Here is a 22,079-nt window from a genome sequence, read left to right as displayed (position 1 = left end):
GTTCGCGCTCGCGGCCATGGCGGATGTGGTGCCAGGTAGCAGGACGATGTGCTATGGTGTGGAGTTTAGCTGGGCATTGCAGCTTTAAGTAGCGCATTCTGGTGAGGCGAAGTGTCTGGGTTCATCATTAAGATGCCAGAGTGGTTCCTCGGGCATTGAGCCTCTTAACGACGACATACGGACGGACGACATGAATGCGGGCAGCTGGCGCCGGCTGGGAACACCCCGCGCGACAGCGTGAGGAGCGAGGGTTTTTGGTGTGCTAGGGTAGTCAGCTGTGGTCATGGCAATGTTGGAGATGCCCTTTGCTCACATGCGATCCGCACATGTCGTTGAAGAAGCAAGACGACCCGACATGGTCTTAGGTCCTGGGGATGCAGTTGGCCGCGCTACACCACTCCGCAGATGCGTCGTGGCGCACGTGCACTTTGGCGCCCCATGCATCCTCAATGAGCCGGGTGTTGATCTGCTGGTCGTTCCACAGCGCTAACGCCACCCTCGGCACACTGAAACCGATCGTGTCCAGCGACGATGAGCGTGTCGCTCACCATGGTCGCCGTTTCCAGAGTCGTGTCGGGGAACGTAGCATGCAATTTCAAAAAAAATCCTACGATCACACAAGATCTATCTAGGAGATGCATAGAAACGAGAGGGGAGAGTGTGTCCACATACTCTCATAGACAGAAAGTGGAAGCATTAGGTTAACGCGGTTGATGTAGTCGAATGTCTTCAAGATCCAACCGATCTAGTACCGAATGTAGGGCACCTCCGAATTCAGCACACGTTCACCTCAATGATGTCCCTCGAACTCTTGATCCAATAGAGGGTCGAAGGAGAGTTTCGTGAGCACGACGGTGAGGTGATGGTGATGGTGATGTGATCCACGCAGGGCTTCGCCTAAGAACTACGACACCATGATCGGAGGAGTAAACTAAGGGGGCACCGCACACGGCAAAAAGAACAATTGATGTGCTATGGGGTGCCCCTGCCACCGTATATGAAGGAGGAGAGGATGAGGTCGGCTACCAAGGGGCGCGCCATGGGGGTGAGTCCTACTAGGACTCCACTCCTAGTAGGATTCGCCCCCCCCCCTTTTTCCTTTCTCATCGGAGGGGAAAAGAAAGGAGAGGGAGAGGGAAAGGGAAAGGGGGTGCCGCCCCCTCCCTTAGTCCAATTCGGACTCCCATGGGGGGCACGCGGCCACCCTTTGCCAGCTCCCCTCTCTCTCCACTAAGGCCCATGTGGTCCCAATACTTCCCCCGGGGGGTTCTGATAACCCCTCGGTACTCCGGTAAAATACCCAAACCTCTCGAAACCCTTCCGATGTCCGAATACCACCTTCCAATAGATCAATCTTTACCGCTCGACCATTTCGAGACTCCTCTTCATGTCCGTGATCTCATCCGGGACTCCGAACAAACTTCGGTCACCAAAACACATAGCTCAAAATACAAATCGTCATCGAACGTTAAGCGTGCGGACCCTACGGGTTCGAGAACTATGTATACATGACCGAGACACATCTCCAGTCAATAACCAATAGTGGAACCTGGATGCTCATATTGGTTCCTACATATTCTACGAAGATCTTTATCGGTCAAACCGCAATAACAACATACGTTATTCCCTTTGCCATCGGTATGTTACTTGCGATTTGATCATCGGTATCATCATACCTAGTTCAATTTCATTACTGGCAAGTCTCTTTACTCGTTCCGTAATGCATCATCCTGCAACTAACTCATTAGTCACATTGCTTGTAAGGCTTATAGTGATGTGCATTATCGAGGGGGCCCATAGATACCTCTCCGATACTCGGAGTGACAAATCCTAATCTTGATCTATGCCAACCCAACAAACACCTTCGGATTTACCTATAGAGAATCTTTATAAACACCCAGTTACATTGTGACGTTTGATAGCACACAAGGTGTTCCTCCGGTATTCGGGAGTTACAAAATCTCATAGTTAGAGGAATATGTATAATTCATGAAGAAAGCAATAGCAATAGAACTTAACGATCATTATGCTAAGCTAACGGATGGGTCTTGTAAATCACATCATTCTCCTAAGCATGTGATCCCATTCATCAAATGACAACACATGTCTATGGTCAGGAAACATAACCATCTTTGATTAACGAGCTAATCTAGTAGAGGCATACTAGGGACACTTTGTTTTGTCTATGTATTCACACCTGTACTAAGTCATTTATCATGATATAAGGAAATACAATTCTAGCATGAATAATAAACATTTATCATGATATAAAGGAAAAATATAAATAACAACTTTATTACTACCTCTAGGGCATATTTCCTTTTGTCTCCCTCTTGCACTAGAGTCAATAATCTAGATTACATAGTAATGATTCTAACACCCATGGAGTCTTGGTGCTGATCATGTTTTGCTCGTGGAAGAGGCTTAGTCAACGGGTCTGCAACATTCAGATCCATATGTATCTTGCAAGACTCTATGTCCCCCTCCTTGACATGATCGCAGATGGAATTGAAGTGTCTCCTGATGTGTTTGGTTGTCTTGTGAAATTTGGATTCCTTCGCTAAGGAAATAGCTCCAGTATTGTCATAAAAGATTTTCACTGGACCCGATGCACTAGGTATTACACCTAGATCGGATATGAACTCCTTCATCCAGACTCCTCCATTTGTTGCTTCCGAAGCAGCTATGTACTCCGCTTCACACGTAGATCCCACCATGATGCTCTGCTTGGAACTACACCAACTTACAGCTCCACCATTAAATATAAATAGGTATCCAGTTTGCGACTTAGAGTCATCCAGATCAGTGTCAAAGCTTGCATTGACATAACCATTTACGACAAGCTCTTCGTCACCTCCATAAATGAGAAACGTATCCTTAGTCCTTTTCAGGTATTTCAGGATGTTCTTGACCACTGTCCAGTGATCCACTCCTGGATTACTTTGGTACCTCCTTGCTAAACTTATGGCAAGGCACACATCATGTCTGGTACACAACATTGCATACATGATAGAACCTATGGTTGAGCCATAGGGAATGGCTTTCATTTTCTCTCTATCTTCTGAAGTGGTCGGGCATTGAGTTTGACTCAACTTCACACCTTGTAACACATGCAAGAACCCTTTCTTTGACTGATCTGTTTTAAACTTCTTCAGAACTTTATCAAGGTATGTGCTTTGTGAAAGTCCAATTAAGCTTGTTGATCTATCTCTATAGATCTTGATGCCCAATATATAAGCAGCTTCACCGAGGTCTTTCATTGAAAAATTCTTATTCAAGTATCCTTTTATGCTATCCAGAAATTATGTATTATTTCCAATCAGCAATATTTCATCCACATACAATATTACAAGTGCTACAGAGCTCCCACTCACTTTCTTGTAAATATAGGCTTCTCCAAAACTCATTATAAAACCATATGCTTTGATCACACTATCAAAGCGTATACTCCAACTCCGAGAGGCTTGCACTAGTCCATAAATGGATTGCTGGAGCTTGCACATTTTTTAGCACCTTTACGATCGACAAACCCTTCTGGTTTCATCATATATACAACACTTCTTTTAGAAATCCATTAAGGAATGCAGTTTTGACATCCATTTGCCAAATTTCATAATCATAAAATGCAGCAATTACTAACAAGATTTGGACAGACTTAAGCATCACTATGGGTGAGAAGGTCTCATTGTAGTCAACTCCTTGAACTTGTCGAAAAGCTTTCGCAACAAGTCAAGCTTCGTAGACAGTAACATTACCGTCAGCATCAGTCTTCTTCTTGAGGATCCATTTATTCTCTATGGCTTGCCGATCATCGGGCAAGTCAACCAAAGTCCACACTTTGTTCTCATACATGGATCTCATCTCAGATTGCATGGCCTCAAGCCATTTCGCGGAATCTGGGCTCATCATCGCTTCCTCATAGTTCGTAGGTTCGTCATGGTCTAGTAACATGACTTCTAGAACAGGATTACTGTACCACTCTGGTGCGGACCGTACTCTGGTTGACCTACGAGGTTCGGTAGTAACTTGATCTGCAGTTTCATGATCATCATCATTAGCTTCCTCACTAATTGGTGTAGAGGAACTAATTTCTGTGATGAATTACTTTCCAATTCGGGAGAAGGTACAATTATCTCAACAAGTTCTACTTTCCTCCCACTCACTTCTTTCAAAAGAAACTCCTTCTCTAGAAAGGTTCCATTCTTAGCAATGAATATCTTGCCTTAGGATTTGTGATAGAAGGTGTACTCAACAGTTTCCTTTGGGTATCCTATGAAGACGCATTTCTCTGATTTGGGTTCGATCTTATTAGGTTGAAGGTTTTTCACATAAGCATCTCAGCCCCGAACTTTAAGAAATGACAGCTTAGGTTTCTTGCCAAACCACAGTTCATATGGTGTCGTCTCAACGGATTTAGATGGTGCCCTATTTAACGTGAATGTAGTCGTCTCTAAAGCATAACCCCAAAACGATAGTGGTAAATCGGTAGGAGACATCATAGATCGCACCATATCTAATAAAGTACAGTTACAACGTTCAGACACACCATTATGCTATGGTGTTCCAGGTGGCGTGAGTTGCGAAACTATTCCACATTGTTTCAAATGAAGACCAAACTCGTAACTCAAATATTCGCCTCCATGATCAGATCGTAGAAACTTTATTTTCTTGTTACGATGATTTTCCACTTCACTCTGAAATTCCTTGAACTTTTCAAATGTTTCAGACTTATGTTTCATTAAGTAGATATACCCATATCTGCTCAAATCATCTGTGAAGGTTAGAAAATAACGATACCCACCGCGAGCCTCAACACTCATCGGGCCGCATACATCAGTATGTATTATTTCCAACAAGTCAGTGGCTCACTCCATTGTTCCGGAGAATGGAGTCTTAGTCATCTTGCCCATGAGGCGTGGTACGCAAGCATTAAGTGGTTCATAATCAAGTGATTCCAAAAGCCCATCAGCATAGAGTTTCTTCATGCGCTTTACACCAATATGACCAAAACAGCAGTGCCACAAATATTCACTATCATTATTTACTTTGCATCTTTTGGCTTCAATATTATGAATATGTGTATCACTACAATTGAGATTCAACAAAAATAGACCACTCATCAAGGGTGCATGACCATAAAAGATATTACTCATATAAATAGAACAACAATTATTCTCTGATTTAAATGAATAACCGTCTCGCATCAAACAAGATCCAGATATAATGTTCATGCTCAACGCTGGCACCAAATACCAATTATTCAGGCCTGAAAACTAATCCCGAAGGGAGATGTAGAGGTAGCGTGCCGACAGTGATCACATCGACCTTGGAACCATTTCTGACGCACATCGTCACGTCATCCTTAGCCAATATCTGTTTAATCTGTAGCCCCTGTTTCGAGTTGCAAATATGAGCAACAGAACCAGTATCAAATACCCAGGTGCTACTACGAGCAATAGTAAGGTACACATCAATAACATGTATATCAAATATATCTTTCACTTTGCCATCCTTCTTATCCGCCAAATACTTGGGGCAGTTCCGCTTCCAGTGACCAGTCCCTTTGCAGTAGAAGCACTTGGTTTCAGGCTTAGGTCCAGACTTGGGCTTCTTCCCGGGAGTAGCAACTTGCTTGCTATTCTTCTTGAAGTTCCCCTTCTTCCCTTTACCCTTTTTTTTGAAACTAGTGGTTTTGTTAACCATCAACACTTGATGCTCCTTCTTGATTTGTACCCCCGCAGCCTTTAGCATCGCGAAGAGCTCGGAAATGTCTTTTCCATCCCTTGCATATTATAATTCATCATGAAGCCTTTATAGCATGGTGGCAGTGATTGAAGAACTCTGTCAATGACACTATCATCAGGAATATTAACTCCCAGCTGAGTCAAGTGGTTATGTTACCGAGACATTCTGAGTATGTGTTCACTGACAAAACTGTTCTCCTCCATATTGCAGCTATAGAACTTGTTGGAGACTACATACCTCTCAACTCGGGCATTTGCTTGAAATATTAACTTCAACTCTTGGAACATGTCATATGCTCCATGACATTCAAAATGTATTTGAAGTCCCAATTCTAAGACGTAAAGCATGGCACACTGAACTATCGACTAGTCATCAGCTTTAGTCTGCCAGACATTCATAACGTCCAGAGTTGCTCCTGCAGTGGGTCTTGCACCTAGCGATGCTTCCAAGACGTAATTCTTCTGTGCAGCAATGAGGATAATCCTCAAGTTACCGACCTAGTCCATGTAGTTTCTACCATCATCTTTCAACTTAGCTTTCTCTAGGAACGCATTAAAATTCAAGGGAATAGTAGCACGGGCCATTGATCTACAACAACATAGATATGCAAAAACTACCAGGACTAAGTTCATGATAAATTAAAGTTCAATTAATCATATAACTTAAGAAATCCCACTTAGATAGACATCCCTCTAGTCATCTAAATGATCACATGATCCATATCAACTAAACCATGTCCGATCATCACGTGAGATGGAGTAGTTTTCAATGGTGAACATCTCTATGTTGATCATATCTACTATATGATTCACGTTCGACCTTTCGGTCTCAGTGTTCCGAGGCCATATCTGCATATGCTAGGCTCGTCAAGTTTAACCTGACTATTCTGCAAGTGCAAAACTGTCTTACACCCGTTGTATGTAAATGTAGAGCTTATCACACGCGATCATCACGTAGTGTCTCGGCATGACGAACTGTAGCAACGGTGCATACTCAGGGAGAACACTTATATCTTGAAATTTAGTGAGGGATCATCTTATAATGCTACCACCGTACTAAGAAAAATAAGTTGCATAAAAGATAAACATCACATGCAATCAAAATATGTGACATGATATGGCCATCATCATCTTGTGCCTTTGATCTCCATCTCCAAAGCACCGTTATGATCTCCATCATCACCGGCTTGACACGTTGATCTCCATCGTAGCGTCGTTTTCGTATCACCAACTATTGCTTCTACAACTATCGCTACCGCATAGTGATAAAGTAAGGCAATTACATGGCGATTGCATTTCATACAATAAAGCGACAACCATAAGGCTCCTGCAAGTTGCCGATAACTTTTACAAAACATGATCATCTCATACAATAACTTATATCACATCATATCTTGACCATATCACCTCACAACATGCCCTGCAAAAACAAGTTAGACGTCCTCTACTTTGTTGTTGCAAGTTTTACGTGGCTGCTATGGGCTTCTACCAAGAACCGTTCTTACCTACGCATCAAAACAACAACGACTTTTAGTCAAGTGTGGTGTTTTAACCTTCAACAAGGACCGGTCGTAGTCAAACTTGATCCAACTAAAGTTGGAGAAACAGACACCCGCCAGCCACCTTTATGCAAAACAAGTAGCATGTCTGTCGGTGGAACCGGTCTCAGGAACGTGGTCATGTAAGGTTGGTCCAGGCCGCTTCATCCAACAATACCTCTGAATCAAAGTAAGACGTTTGTGGTAAGCAGTATGACTATTATCTCCCACAACTCTTTGCGTTCTACTCGTGCATATCATCTACGCATAGACCTGGCTCGGATGCCACTGTTGGGGAACGTAGCATGCAATTTCAAAATTTGTCCTATGATCATGCAAGATCTATCTAGGAGATGCATAGCAATGAGAGTGGAGACTGTGTCCACATACCCTCGTAGACCGAAAGCGGAAGCATTAGGTTAACACGGTTGATGTAGTCGAACGTCTTCACGATCCAACCGATCTAGTACCGAACGGACAACACGTCGGAGTTCAGCACACGTTCAGCTCGATGGCGTCCCTCGAACTCTTGATCTAGCGGAGGGTCGAAGGAGAGTTTCGTCAGCACGACGGCATGGTGATGGTTATGGTGATGTGATCCGGGCAGGGCTTCGCCTAAGCACTACGACGCTATGACCAGAGGTGTAAACTGTGGAGGGGGCACCGCACACGGCTAAGAGCGCAATTTGTTGGGGAACGTCGCATGCAATTTCAAAAAAAATCCTATGATCACACAAGATCAATCTAGGAGATGCATAGCAACTAGACGGGGAGAGTATGTCCATGTACCCTCGTAGACCGAAAGCTGAAGTGTTAGGTTAACGCGGTTGATGTAGTCGAACGTCTTCACAATCCAACCGATCCAAGTACCGAATGTACGACACCTCCATGTTCAGCACACGTTCAGCTCGATGATGTCCCACGAGCTCTTGATCCAGTAGAGGGCCGAGGGAGAGTTCCGACGACACGACGGCGTGGTGACGATGATGGTGATGTGATCCGTGCAGGGCTTCACCTAAGCATTACGACACTATGACCGGAGGAGTAAAATGTGGAGGGGGGCACCACACATGACGAAGAAACAACTGTTGTGTCCTTGGCGTGCCCCCTGCCCACATATATAAAGGAGGGGGAGGAGGAGCCCGACCCAAGGGGGGCGCGCCAAGAGGGGGAGTCCTACTAGGACTCCATTCCTAGTAGGATTCGGCCCCTCTCCTTCCTTCTAATGGAGAGGGGAAAAGGGAAAGGGAGAGGGAGAAGGAAAGGGGGCCACGCCCCCACCCCTGTCCTATTCGGATTGCGCTTGGGGGGGCGCGCGCCACCTCCTGTGGCAGCCTCCCTCTCTCCTCTATGGCCCAATAGGCCCAATTAACTTTCCCGGGGGGTTCCGGTAACCTCTCGGTACTCCGAAAAATCCCCGATCTTCTTCGGAACCATTCCGGTGTCCGTATATAACCTTCCAATATATCAATCTTTACCTCTCAGCCATTTCGAGACTCCTCATCATGCTCGTGATATCATCCGGGACTCCGAACAAACATCGGTCACCAAAACACATAACTCATAGTACAAATCGTCATCGAACGTTAAGCGTGCAGACCCTACGAGTTCGAGAACTATGTAGACATGACCGAGACACATCTCTGGTTAATAACCAATAGTGGAACCTAGATGCTCATATTGGCTCCTACATATTCTATGAAGATTTTTATCAGTCAAACCGCATAACAACATACGTCATTCCCTTTGTCATCGGTATGTTACTTGCCCGAGATTCGATCATCGGTATCCTTATACCGAGTTCAATCTCATCACCAGCATGTCTCTTGAATCATTCCGTAATGCATCATCCCGCAACTAACTCATTAGTCACATTGCTTGCAAGGCTTATATTGATGTGCATTACCAAGGGGGCCCAGAGATACCTCTTTGATACACGGAGTGAAAAAAATCCTAATCTTGATATATGCCAACTCAACAAACACCTTCGGAGACACTTGTAGATCATCTTTATAATCACCCAGTCACGTTGTGACGTTTGATAGCACACAAGGTGTTCCTTCGGTATTCGGGAGTTTCATAATCTCATAGTAAGAGGAATATGTATAAGTCATGAAGAAAGCAATAGCAATAAAACTAAACAATCATTATGCTAAGCTAACAGATGGGTCTTGTCCATCACGTCATTCTCTAATGATGTGTACCCGTTCATCAAATGGCAACACATGTCTATGGCTAGGAAACTTAACCATCTTTGATTAACGAGATAGTCAAGTAAAGGCATACTAGGGACACTCACACATGTACTAAGTTTCTGGTTAATACAATTCTAGCATGAATAATAAACATTTATCATGATATAAGGAAATATAAATAATAACTTTATTATTACCTCTAGGGCATATTACCATCACAATTGATGTGCTATGGGGTGCCCCTGCCCCCATATATAACGGAGGAGGGGGGAGGCCGGCTACCAAGGGGCGCGCCATGGGGGGGTCCTACTAGGACTCCGCCCCTAGTTGGATTCGCCCCCTCCCCTTTTCCTTTCTCGTCGGAGGGGAAAAGGAAGGAGAGGGAGAGGGAGAGGGAAAGGGGGGCGCCGCCCGCTCCCCTAGTCCAATTCGGACTCCCATGGGGGGTGGCCACCCCTTGCAGGCTCCACTCTCTCTCCACTAAGGCCCACGTAGGCCCAATACTTCCCCCAGTTGGTTCTGGTAACCCCTCGGTACTCCGATACAATACCCGAACCTCTCGAAACCATTACGATGTCTGAATACCACCTTCCAATATATCAATCTTTACCTCTTGACCATTTTGAGACTCCTCGTCATGTTTGTGATCTCATCTGGGATTCCGAACAAACTTCGGTCACCAAAACACATAACTCAAAATACAAATCGTCATCCAACAATAAGCGTGCGGACCCTATGGGTTCAAGGACTATGTAGACATGACCGAGACACATCTCCAGTCAATAATCAATAGCGGAACCTTGATGCTCATATTGGTTCCTACATATTCTACGAAGATCTTTATCGGTCAAACCGCAATAACAACAAACGTTATTCCTTTTGTCAAAGATATGTTACTTGCCCGAGATTTGATGGCGGTATCATCATACCTAGTTCAATCTCGTTATCGGCTGGTCTCTTTACTCGTTCCGTAATCCATCATCCTGCAACTAACTCATTAGGCACATTGCTTGCAAGGATTATAGTGATGTGCATTACCGAGAGGGCCCAGAGATACATCTCCGATACTCGGAGTGACAAATCCTAATCTTGATCTATGCCAACCCAACAAACACCTTCGGAGATACCTGTAGAGAATCTTTATAAACACCCAGTTACGTTGTGATGTTTGACAGCACACAAGGTATTCCTCCAGTATTCGAGAGTTGCAAAATGTCATAGTCAGAGGAATATGTATAAGTCATGAAGAAAGCAATAGCAATAAAACTTAATGATCATGATGCTAAGCTAATGGATGGGTCTTCTCCATCACATCATTCTCCTAATTATGTGATCATGTTCATCAAATGACAACACATGTCTATGGTCAGGAAACTTAACCATCTTTGATTAACGAGCTAGTCTAGCAAAGGCATACTAGGGACACTTTGTTTTGTCTATGTATTCACACATGTACTAAGTTTCCGGTTAATATAATTCTAGCATGAATAATAAACATTTATCATGAAATATGGAAATATAAATAACAACTTTATTATTGCCTCTAGGGCATATTTCCTTCGCCACGTTGCTGGCCCCCACGACCTAAATGAACGGTTGCCGGTGGCGAGGAGATCATGGGCCAGCTCCTCCATTGGACTAGTCTGCTCCATGTCGTCCCAACAGGTGTGCCCCACATGTCGGTTTCCCTATTTTCCAGGCCAAATTCGAGTGTTAGTGCTCCGCGTTGCGCATTAGGCGCAGAGCAGGTGGTTTTTGTGCCCTAGTTCAAATGTGGCACAATACCAAGTTATTACCCTAGCCCCAAGTGTGGTGGTTTTGGGTACGGTACCACCCTTTTCCTTTTCAACTTGTGAAGCGTAACACTTGATTAAGTAGCCGGATGGTGTGCTAAATATAGGTGTCTGACTGTTTGAAGGAATAATTGAGGTGTGCCTTGTCCGTGCCCGCATTTAGGGGTCCAACTTACCATGTTCCGGCAGTAGTAACTATACTAGTCCATGCGTACTCCCTCTATTTTTATTTACTCCACATTTTAGCTTTGCTCAAAGTCAAACTTTGTAAACTTTGACAAAGTTTATGGACAGAAATAATATCATATACAATAACAAATCAATACCATTAGATTCATTATTGAATAAACTTTCACATCATATAGATTTCCTATTGTAAATGTTCATATTTTTTCTATATATTTGGTCAATTTTATGAAGTTTGACTTCAGTCAAACCTAATATGCAAAGTAAATAAAAATGAAGGGAGTATCTTACTCTGTGACCCAGACGGAAGGGAACACGAGACAACTTATTGTTTATTTGAGTCGTTCAAGTATAATCATGTGGCGTTGCTTATTTCCCATTCCTCTCCAACCCTCTTGTCCATCGATCATGCCGCCCTCCGGTCGAGTCCATCCTCTCGCATGCCCCATTTGAACAATCCGCCGAGTATCATTGACATGTGGCCCTAGACCATGCTTCTATTTCCAATGATGTAATTTGTCCGACATGCATACAAACAAACGATTCATTTAAAGTTTCATTTTGCCTCTACTACGTGTCGCTTCCCGTCTTAGTTTTATCATCCCATTCGGTTCATGCCCCGACACATCTTGACGAGATCAATTGATGTTGAGAGATCAATTGCCTGTCATGCAAGGAGATAAAAGTTTGGTCTATTTCTATGATAGAAATGACCTGCGGGGGGTGGGGGTGTCTGTGGGGATCAGAGGGGGTATATTGTACGTTCATAAGCTAAACAAACGTATTGTACCCACCCTTGTCCTCTTTCAATCGATCTTCGGACCCGGAGATGGAATCTCGAGAGAACGAGTGGGTGCATGTGTGATACCTAAGGCGGATTCAAAATTTTGAACCGGTGATCATAGCATCCGCAAATCATATATAAAGGGTATTCATTGTTCGTTTCGCTTTTGAATGTACAATATACTCCCTCCGATCCTTTCTAGTTTACATGCAAGTTTTATGTGTAGTCAAAGTATCTCTACTGTGATCAAACTTACTGAAAAAAGTATCAAGATTCAACAATGCCCAATCAATATTGTTAGATTCGTACGTACTCCTAGATTTGTATTCAAACAAAGATGGTTTCCAATTTGTTTTCAACCACGTGAATGTGCTTGTTCTCGCGCACGCTCTTCCTACTAGGATTTCGCCATGTATAGCCAGTCCAATAGTAACCTTTTTAAGCTCCTTGTCCAATAGTACTAGTGGAGTACTGACAACATCTGAAGTAGAGTAGGAGTATGCAGTGCTCATAGTACTCCCTCCTTCCATTTATATAGGGCCTACGAGCAAGTCTAATATGGCCTAGTCAGCAGGCTGTAAGACCTGCCATGTCATTAACATCCTACTTGGAGGAGTGAGAAGAGAGGAGAGAGAGTGAAGCGGGCTCTTATTGTACAGCCCGGCTATAACACATAGATCAAGAAAAAATAGTATGCATGCAACTCTCTTCCAATCATATACCTTGCTCATGCAAATATTAAATTCTTAGAGCCAACCTACTAGCCATTCTAAGAGCCAACCTATTACTTAACCATGCAAAGATTAAATGCTTATATGAGTACTCCCTCCTTTTCGGTTTATAGGGCTTATCTCATTTTTTCGTTTTTCCAGTTTAAAGGGCTCATCTCCATCTCCTTTGGAGATTCCAAAGCGTATTAAATCTTTGCATGCAAGAATTAAAAAGGAACTCACCAGTGCATGTAATGCTACTACTCATCTAGTGGCCAAGCATGCATGCACTGCAATTAATCCCAATTAATGTATCAATTTAGTTTGGGTAGTTTTGTAAAGTACGAGATACATTTCTCCACTCACCATGTGCCTTGGTTGATGAGATTTCATATTTGAGCCCTATAAACCGAAAAGGAGGGAGTATTTTTTATGATGGCTCTAAGTGAGGTGGCATCTCTTTATAGTCAACAGCTGGCTACATTATTAACCATGCTCTAATGCGTTTTTCAAAACCACCTTTGACTATTTACAAGATTAATAGTACATGAGATGTATAATGTGAAAATTATATCATTTGAAGCTCCTTTCACATACGAATTTGACCGTACGCTTTGTGTAAGTTGCATGTCATATATTATTACTCTAACATTTGGTCAAAGTTCACCTCAAAAAACGCATTAGGCCATGTATAGATGGAAGGAGGGAGTAGTAGTGGAAGTGGATCCTCTTACGTAGGTCATTTATTGGCGGGCCCCATGCTTGCTAGGCCCCGCATGTCATTTACTCAATGGGTTCGGCCACGTTAGGGGATCCTCATCCGTAGTATACTCCCTCGGAGTAGTAATTTAAATGACGCGAGTAGGGGAGGGGAGGGATGTCGGTTTGCTCTTAACTGTGGTCCCACAAGCGAGCGAAAACACAAGATAAAGCATGCTCCATTTGGTGAGTGACGTGGAGGGTCCAGCGTGCCGGGGTGAAACGCGAAGGCGACAAGAGCAATGTACAATCAAAACCGATTGACCGGTCATCACCAGAACCACTATTCACACCAGAACCTTCGTTGCTCGGCCTACACCAGCCACTACCACAAAACCACACCTCCTCTCCAGCCCATTCCCCTACCTTTCGATCCCCTAGGTCGCCAGAAAGCCATGGTGTCTCGCAAGATCACGTACTACTAGATGGTGACGCTGGAGCGCCACGCAGAAACCACGGAGGCGGTCGGCGCCACAGACCTCCGTTCCCAAGCTTGCTTTGCAGCGGGCCAATCCCTGAGTTCTTTGGAGCCAAGCTACGAGGAGGAGGAAGCCGATCCAATGTTCATGGCGGAGGTCGCGGCGCAGAACGCCCCCGATGCATATGAGACGATGGACGTTGACTTCATGCCGGCGTCCGGGTCCCCCATGGTGCAGGCGGACCAGCGGTTCAACCTGGTGATACTAAAGGAGGACCGGGAGGCGGAGGCCCAACTGGACGCGGAGCACGTGCATGCCACTGCCATCGAGGATCTCCTGCAGGCAGAACCGGATGTCGTGGATGTGAACCGGGCGGCGGAGGCTCAACTTGACGTGGAGCGCGCAGATGCCGCTGCCATCGAGGCCCTCCTATAGGCGGAACTGGACGTCCTGGACTTGAACCGGGTGGCGGAGGCTCAACTCGACGCAGAGCGCATGGATGCCGCTGCCATCGAGGACCTCCTGCAGGCGGAACTGGATGTCCTAGACTTGAACAGGGCGGCGGAGGATCAACTCCACGTGGAGCGCGCGGATGCCGCTGCCATCGCGGCCCTCCTGTAGGCGGAACCGGACGTCCTGGACTAGAACCGAGTGGTGCTCTCATCCGTGCAGAGCGCCCGCACGCTCCACGTGAACGAGTAGCTGGAGGCCGAGGACAACCACGGTGCTGAGACACACGTCGGCAGCTACGGCTGGTTCGCACCGGCATCCAAAGACGACGAGGCTGTCTCGTTCCGCGAGCAGTGATAGTTTTTCTTTATGTTGTTGTTTTTAGGGATCTTTTGCTATGTAAAAACATATATTTATGCAAGTTGCCTGACCTTCATCATTTGGGTCAGTCGACCATTTCAGGCAGTTGGATGAATATCCCACGTCTCCTAACCCTTCTTCCTCACCTCTTCTTCTTACCAAACAGACCACCGCACGGGTCGTACTGATCTTCCTGAACATGCGGTTGGATAAACATACTGTATGAACGAAAATTATGTGCCAGCAGTAGGATGGATGAGTTTGGTTTGATCACATGCGGTAGCATGTGCCAGTGAGGGTGTGTTCCCTTCGTTGGGTTTGTGGTGCGCAGGAGCGTCTGTGTGAGGGTGCGGTGCAATCGCGGCGTGCAGGAGCGACTGTGTGAGGGTGCGGTGCGACCGCGATAGCCATGCGCAAGTGTACCTCCTTTTCATTTTGAAAACATTAGGCAAGCTTGGCAAAAATGTGTGGTGAAGTTATAACGCTCTCGATGCGGCTATATCTCCCACGTGTCGAAGCACGACTTAGAGGCATAACCGCATTGAAAGCAATGTCGCAAGTAAGGTAATCTTCACACAACCCATGTAATACATAAGGGAAAGAGATACATAGTTGGCTTACAATCGCCACTTCACACAATACATGAATAAAGCATTACATCATCCAGATTCACACAAGGTCCCGCTACGGAACCAAAATAAAAGCAGACTACCCCATAAGCTAGACAGATCCCCGATCATCCCAACTGGGCTCCACTACTGATCAACTGGAAACGGAACAACCTAACGAACACGATCTTCAACTAGCTCCTCCTTGAGCTCGGTTGCGTCACCTGCACAGTATCATCGGCACCTGCAAACTGGTTTTGAAAGTATTTGTGAGTCATGGGGACTCAGCAATCTCACACCCTCGCGATCAAGACTATTTAAGCTTATAGTTAGGGAAAGGTATGAGGTGGAGCTGCAGCAAGCGACTAGCATATTTGGTGGCTAACATATGTGCAAAAGAGAGCGAGAAGAGAAGGCAAAGGCACGAGCGACAAACTATGATCAAGAAGTGATCCTAGAACAACCTACGTCAAGCATAACTCCAACACAGTGTTCGCTTCCCGGACTCCGCCAAGAAGAGACCATCACGGTTACACACGCGGTTGATGTATTTTAATTAAGATCAACTTTAGGTTTTCTACAACCGGACATTAACAAATTCCCATCTGCCCATAACCGCGGGCACGGCTTTCGAAAGATCAAATCCCTGCAGGGGTGTCCCAACTTAGCCCATCACAAGCTCTCATGGTCAACGAAGGATATTCCTTCTCCCAATACAATCCGATCAGACTCGGCATCCCGGTTACAAGACATCCTCAACAATGGTAAAACAAGTCCAGCAAGACCACCCGATGTGCCGACAAATCCCGATAGGAGCTGCACATATCTCGTTCTCAGGGCACACCGGATAAGCTAAACGTACGGGAGCCAACGTAACCCAAGTTGCCAAGGGACGGCCATGCACGGTGCTCTGGGTTGGACCAACACTTAGACAAGCACTGGCCCGGGGGTTTAAAATAATGATGACCCTCGGGATGCGCGACTCCCAAGGGAAAAAGGCTAGGTGGCGAATGGTAAAACCAAGGTTGGGCCTTGCTGGAGGAGTTTTATTCAAAGCGAACTGTCAAGGGGTTCCCATTATAACCCAACCGTGTAAGGAACGCAAAATCCAGGAACATAACACCGATATGAAGGAAACTAGGGCAGCAAGAGTGGAACAAAACACCAGGCATAAGGCCGAGCCTTCCACCCTTTACCAAGTGTATAGATGCATTAATTAAATAAGACATATTGTGATATCCCAACAAAATATCCATGTTCCAACAAGGAACAAACTCCAACCTTCACCTGCAACTAACAACGCTATAAGAGGGGCTGAGCAAAGCGGTAACATAGCCAAACAATGGTTTGCTAGGACAAGGTGGGTTAGAGGCTTGGCTTAACAATATGGGAGGCATGATAAGCAAGTGGTAGGTATCGCAGCATAGGCATAGCAATAGAGCGAGCAACTAGCAAGCAAAGATAGAAGTGATTTCGAGGGTATGGTCATCTTGCCTGAAATCCCGCAAGGAAGAAGAACGAGTCCATGAAGAAGACAAACGGACGTAGACGAATAGTTCCTCACAAACGCGATGTTATCGGAACCAACCCGAAGAAGCAACACCAGAAAGAAGCACACAACATAGTAAACAACCAACACATGAACATGGCATGATATGCGGGATGCGGGATGCGGTGCATATGCATGATTTGCAAAGGAATGATTGAACCTGGGCTCAACTTGGAAATCCAAGAGTGCCACTGGAAAGGAGAGATGATTTCGGTTGAAATCGATATAAAGATCACCGGAATCGGATGCACGGTTTGGAAATGGCATAATTGCAAATAAAGACATGGATGGATAGAGCACAACATTATCTACAAAACATCATTACTGATCATGCTCAAAAAAGGCACGGATCACTAGGAAACAACATGAACATATGGCATAAAAATAAAGACAGGGCAAAGGACTTATTGAAATTCTAAGTCCCTAAAATCGGCATCATTGAGTAAGCTAGTTTGCATGCTTGTGCTAGTCACCATGAAGATCACACAAATACATGGCATACACCCCTGTAAACATGGCATGGCGTTCTACTAAACACATGTAGAGCTCGGGATCATAGCATGCACACATTAATCATGGCAAAAATGAGAAAAATGCATTTGTTGAAACAGATCTGAAACTATCATCACATAGCCCTCCTCCAACAGCATTTCGGGCATCAAGATGAGCTCAAATAAAAATTATGCAATGAGATGAAATGATGTACTCGTCGAGACGAACATTTTGATATGCTACACGCACGAATCGGAGCTACGATGAGGAAGTTATGGCATGTGGAAGAATGCAAAGCTGCTAGGGTTTCAAGGGGGAAAAGTCAACCGAATCAGATCTGAGATCTGGATCCAGATCAGGGTGGTACGCAGTCTGAGGTTCGTTCCCGGAGTTCTTGGTCACCGGAGAAGGACGAGGCAGCCGGAGTAGGAGGAGCTCACCAGAGGGGCTCGGCGCTGGCGATGGTGGTGAGGGCGGCGCCGGCGACGAGGCGCAGTGGCGGGGAGCGGCGATGGCCGCCCGCGGCGGCAGAGGAGCAGGGCACCGGCGGCCTGCAAGCTCCAGCGGGCGGCTGCACCGGCGAATGGCGGCGCCGGGGGGAAGGAGTCGCGGCAGCAGGCGCGGTGGCGCGCTTCGGGCATGGCGGCGGGGATCTGGGCTCGGTTCGGCTTGGGCGGGCCTCCCGCGGGCCGGGCGGGCCGCGGTGGTGGAGAGAGAGAGGACGGTGAGGTGGCGGCGCTGGATTCACCGGGGCGGCGGTGGCTGGACATGTCCGGGCACGGGAAATTTGTCCGGTGGCGCGAGGTAGGAGGAGCTAGGGTTTGTACTGCGAATTTCGGGGAGAGCCACCTATTTATAGGTAGAGGGAGCTAGGAGAGTCCAAATGAGGTGCGTTTTGCGGCCACGTGATCGTGATCGAACGACCTAGATGATGGAAGGGGTTTAGGTGGGTTTTGGGCCACTTTGGAGGGGTGTTGGGCTGCAACACAAGGCCTTTTCGGTCCCTCTGTTAACCGTTGGAGTATCAAACGAAGTCCAAATGGCACGAAACTTGACAGGCGGTCTACCGGTAGTAAACCAAGGCCGCATGACAAGTCTCGGTCCAATCCGAGAATTTTTAACACCGGCACACGAAAAGAGGTAGAAAGGGACACCGGATGACATAGGAGCGCCGGATTGCAAAACGGACAACGGGGAAAAATGCTCGGATGCATGAGACGAACATGTATGCAAATGAAATGCACATGATGACATGATATGACATGCATGACATGCAAGCAATGACAAGGCAACAACAGCGAATAACTGGCGGACACCTAGCACATCGGTCTCAGGGCGTTACAACACTCCACCACTATGAGAGGATCTCGTCCCGAGATCTAGAATGGCACCGGTGGGAAAAGGAAGAGGAAGAGAAGAGGTAAAACTAAGTTGCTTCTTTGACAAATGAGTGAAACCACGAGCCTTGAGAGGTTGAACAAATTGAAAGGAAGAATGCAACGAAGAAGAACAAAGTTGAAAGCACTCCGGTAGGGAAGAGTAACAAGGAAGAACAAATTCGAACAACACTCCGGTTGGAAAGATATGCAAGGCTTGATAAAATGAAGAACTTGAGCAGCGGGCACACACTCCGGTTAAATGGATAAACAAAGGAAAGAACATGGTCCTCACAATTGTAGATGAAGAGTGAAAAGTGCAACATCACAATGCCTCCGGGAGAAAGAATAGAAGATAGATCATTTGAATAATAGAATGGAGAAGAAAATGCCAACTTGTACCGCCAAAGAGTTTGAAAAGCACCCTTAGGAGAAGGGTCGAACGGAGTTGTTGGAAAACCAACAACGAAAATAATAAGCTTGATATGGTCTTAAGGAATACATCTCAAATTATGAGTGACGACCTGCCACTCACGGGAAAAGAATTGGGTTGATATGAACAAGAAGACGAGAAACTTATTTCACCGGGAGGATAGATGAAGAACTTGGGTCGTTTATGAGCACCATAAATAGCAACAATCCTTAGGGAAGGCTTTAGGTGAAATATAACCCAAGATAACTCCAACGAAGAGGTTGATGGATTTAAATATCTCATTCCTGACAACTTTTGAATCATGAAACATGAAGGGAAATTGTCAACAATGACAAAACACCACCTCAAAAGATAAGATCAAAGAATTGCACTCCTTATTGCAAGATGAAGAATGCTTGAGCTCCCTTGAAAAGAATCTCAATGAACACTTCGAGAAGGAATTAAATCCTTGATGAACCCTCATGTAGAGCCTCCATGAAGAACTCCGGTAACAAAAGAATGATCAAACAAAATGAAGGATGAAAAGAATAAGGTTGAAGCCTTGCAATGATTAGATGGATCTCCATGGTGATATAATGGCGAGAGCTTGTAACTCTTGGAAAAGAAAAGATAAAGCATCTCGAACTGAGAATGTGATATGATGAACCACTCCGGAAAAAGGAAGTTGAATAAACTCGATGAAACAATAATAAGAATTACATTATGCTTATCCTTCATCAATTAAATTGATGACAAACAATGGATTTGGCACACTACTTATTCTCGTAGAAAGGATTAAGATAGATATAGCGCAAACTTGGGAGGTCTTCAACGATCCACCGGAAGGATTGAAACAACGAATAAATTGATATGATAACAAAGGAAAAGAAATCTTGAATGAACCACCGTAAGAATTGGAAATGAACGAAATAAAGGGGTGAATCACCGGTAAGAATTTGCAAATGAACGAAGATACATGAGAGTTTAGATACAAAAGAACGACGAGATCATGAACTGATTAGAGAGTATTGAATGATGCACCGGTAAGATTTGGAGAATGATAGTTGAAGGGTGAGAATGAATAATCCCGAAATGATGGCCTCCAAAGAATCAAACTGAAAAGACTCCTTAATTGCTCCGGATGGGTGAAAATAATTGTCACAATTGAAAACAATTATGAGAGGATATCATGAAGCTAGAACGACGAATCTTTGATAGATTGAAACAAGATTCAAGGGAAAAAACTCTTATTCGGTCTTCAAAATCCGAGAATGACGATGAGAAACACCACCATGAATTATTGAGGCACTCTGGAATGACGAATAGAAAGGTTGCACTGACGATGAAAAGAAATTGCTAGCTCTTGGAGAAAAAGCATTTGACTGATGATAATTCAAACTTACGTCAAACTTCAAAAGAATTTAGGATAGCTCTGGGAAAATAAGAAGAGTCAGGTAAGATCCTGGAAAATGACCTGTGGGTTAGGGCCCACTCAAAAGAAACACCGTTGAACGATTGCTTGAAAAGAGAGATTCCACCGGTTTGAATTTAAATGGCTTGAATGAGATAACATCCTCGAAAGAGCTTGCACGAAAGTAGAGTGTAAGCACGAATCTTTGAGATATCTTGAGCACTCCAGAACAATTGAATAGCAAGCGGGGAATGATTATGAGGTGCACCGGCATAAGAAAATCATTGGGCAAAAAGAAAAGACTATGCTCAATACCAAAGCTTGAATTGAATCCACCGGAGAAGGAAAAGAATGAAGAATGATGAACTTGAGGCTCCGTTAGGATCTTCCTGAGAATCACCGGGTAAGGACATTGACGGAAAAGAATGGAGAGACTTCATAATCATAAGATAGATACTTGATAAAGAAATCTTAGTCCTTGAAGAAAAAGGGTGGGTGGGTGGGTGGGAAAACAAAGGCAACTTGGAGACGGATGAAACAAACACCGTTGAGAAGAACTGATACTTGATCTTGTGGATGTTGAAATATTCGGATCCACTTGAAGAGAAAAACACCGGTTGAGAAGGATTGCCAAGACAATCTCAATAAATGAGAAGGATTAGTATACACATAAAAATATGAGAACACCGCTTAGGCAAGGTATGGAATCGACACTTGACTTCGAAGCAACTCGAATACCACAACTCAAAACAAAACAAAGGATTGGCTTGCAGAATAAGCCGGAACAAACATATGATAGAGATTTCATCCGAAGTTTTCATGGTGGGGCCTACACGGGCTCGATCGTACAGCACCATCATGTACAAGGCAGTGCACATGACATACAGAGCGTCCCCGAGTCAGCATAGCCAAGGACTCTTTAAGACACAACGAGACCACTGTAAAACCAATCGTGGATAGGCGGACCACTAGACGTCGAACCCCAATTTCATATCATACATCTGTCGGAAAGATATCCTAAGAGCTACTTGAATTCCCACTTATAAACTCCCGAAAATTTCCGGTTATGCAATCAGGTGTTGGGGATACAGGGGAAGCATAATATCTCACCCAAACTAACAAATCCTACATACAGCTATATGCATCCTTCAACACATAACCAAGAAACCTTCGGAAATCATTTACCTCAACCTTCGAAAAGCATCCGTTATACGAGTTATGGAAATACTCCCGAACTCCCGCCCCAGTACTGGGTGGCATCGAGGTTATCTCACCAACAACTGCATAAAAGAG

Source organism: Triticum urartu, chromosome 6A (genome assembly GCF_056163025.1).
Source record: "Triticum urartu cultivar PI428250 chromosome 6A, HENAU_Tu73, whole genome shotgun sequence".
Classification (NCBI taxonomy): Eukaryota; Viridiplantae; Streptophyta; class Magnoliopsida; order Poales; family Poaceae; genus Triticum; species Triticum urartu.
The sequence above is the reverse complement of the archived record's forward strand: the minus strand, read 5'-3'. Positions refer to the sequence as shown.